This window comes from Mauremys mutica, chromosome 22 (genome assembly GCF_020497125.1).
Source record: "Mauremys mutica isolate MM-2020 ecotype Southern chromosome 22, ASM2049712v1, whole genome shotgun sequence".
NCBI classification, from domain to species: domain Eukaryota; kingdom Metazoa; phylum Chordata; order Testudines; family Geoemydidae; genus Mauremys; species Mauremys mutica.
Genome location: NC_059093.1, coordinates 19,981,026 through 19,983,194, shown reverse-complemented (window position 1 = coordinate 19,983,194; position 2,169 = coordinate 19,981,026). Strand labels below are relative to the sequence as shown.

Here is a 2,169-nt window from a genome sequence, read left to right as displayed (position 1 = left end):
GCAGACAAAGGCCTTTAGGATGAGGTGTCCGTCACTGTCAAAAAATCATCTCCCTCCTGTGGTTCCGCGGGCAGCAGGAGCAGCCGCAGCTCGGTGGCCCCCGGCAGCACTCCTGGGGTGGCCGGAGCAGCAGCAGGCCCCCTGGGGCTCCCCCCCCCGGGGCAGAAGCTGGAGTGGCCGCAGGTTTGCAGGGCTTCTCCCCTGGTAGCTGGTGCTCCTTATCCATCAAATAAATCAAAACACTTCCACCTGCAAGTGGATTTAGCCCAGGACCCTCAGAGTCAGCAGCTCTTATAGCACCCCCCACTGAGCTCTCTGGTCAGGTGTCCTAGCGCCGGAAGCCTCCTGTTTAGATCCTAAAATAGCATTTTTGCACTGGGGGGGGGCTGAAATTTTGGACCGGACATTGCAGCTCCACCGTTATTTTATTGAATTGCTTCAAAACAGCAAGTCAAGAAAGTCTCCTAAGTGCCAGGCTCTCTGCCATGGAAACAGCTGCCCCTGCTCTCCAGGAGTCTGTGCGTTCCACCCAGCAACGTACAAACCTCTGCACTGAAGGGGGGTCAGACAGTGACGGTAACACAAATCTTCTGACTATTAACCCAAGTCCCTTCCTTTCTTTAACCCAGGACGTGCCAGTCAACTGTTAGCCATGGTGTTATCTTCATCTTAAAATACCTCTCAGGACATTGAACACAGGAAGTGAAACCTCCTCCCCCAAATGGCTCCCTGTTGAGGCGTTGTACCGTACCTGCCCCTGGAGACTGTTTGGTTTTATATCCTTAGAGCTTTTTGTCTTCAAACCCCTTATCCCAATCTATGGGCCACCGCCACATTTCAGAGTTTAGAATTTACTCTCATCACCCTCGTATGGCACTTTCCATGTGAATTAGACCAAGTGAGTGGGGGAAGCTCCCTGGCTAATGAAAACCGATGCTTTGGGTGAAGCCTGAACTCATAACCCCAGCAGTGCGCCCCCCTCACTAGCCAGGGGTACCCCTTTATGGGCTTCATAGACAAGCTTGGGAAGTAGGGTAGTTACCTGTGTCTGTGCTTAACCACTTTGGTGACCTAATTGAGATGCTGATGGTTCAAACCCAGGTGAGGTAGTTTTTTTTTTAGTGATGAGACTCCAGTACATTTTAACAGGCAGTAAAATGCCTCAATTCTGATCTAGCCTCATTGGGCAAGTGTAAGTGGTACTATTGCCAGATGCATTGGTGGTATAGTGGTGAGCATAGCTGTCTTTCAAGCAGTTGACCTGGGTTCAATTCCCAGCCAATGCAGAGATGTGATGTTTTCTCTGCTGGGAATTGGTTTAATTTCAGTCACTGTATCAGTTTATCAATGAAATGAGAGAATCAATGTGCTGCAGGTCATTCAACACCCAGTGGAGGAAGAAAGGGGCAGGACTATACAATGAGCAGGTGGAGTCATCCTGGTATTACAATGTTTGGTTTATTTTTTATTTTTTTTCCTTTACTTCCCTCTCCCTTTTAGACTCAGAGCTTTTAGGGTCAGAAGGGACCAGTGTGATCACCTAGTCCGACCTGCTGCACCTTGCAGGCCAAAAGACCCCCCGTCCCCTCCTGTAATAGACCCGGGAGGAGAGGCAGCTCTGTGCACTGCCCCTACCCCAGGCAGCACATGGAGGTCCTCTGCTCCCCTCCCCCAATGGGTGTGCAGAGATGTGCCAGCAGCACTGAGGTGGCTCCCTGCCTACTCTGCCTCTGTCCCTCTGTGCCGCTCCCAGAAGTGGTTGGCATGTCCCAGCATCCCCTGGGGTGGGGGGAGTGTCTCCATTCACTGCCCCTGCCCCGAGTACCAACTCCGCAGCCCCCATTGGCCAGGTACTGCAGCCAATTGGAGCTCTGGGGGCAGCGCCCATTGGCAGGCAGCGGCGCAGAGAGACCCCCTGGCCCCGCCCACCTAGGAGCTGCTGCCAGAGGGTTGTGTGTACCAGTCACTTTGGGAGCTGCAGTGCCCGGGGTAAGTGCCACCCCTCCTGCACCCCAACCCCCTCCCCCAGCGCAGAGCCTGCACCCCGCACCCAAATTTCCTCCCAGAGCTTTGCTTGTCTTCCTTTCACCCAGAACCATCCTTCTTCTCCTGGGCTGCAAGTAGCCATCCCTGGGAAGCCAAGAGGCAGGCACAGGATTCTACCTCCCA

General features: G+C 53.6%; 1 non-coding gene across 1 annotated transcript; it reads left to right on the top strand.

The window, feature by feature from the left end:
- The first annotated feature begins 1,214 nt into the window (after nt 1–1,214).
- Nucleotides 1,215–1,286, top strand: TRNAE-UUC. The gene has a single exon. It is a non-coding gene; the product is annotated as a tRNA-Glu (tRNA).
- The last annotated feature ends 883 nt before the right edge of the window (nt 1,287–2,169 follow it).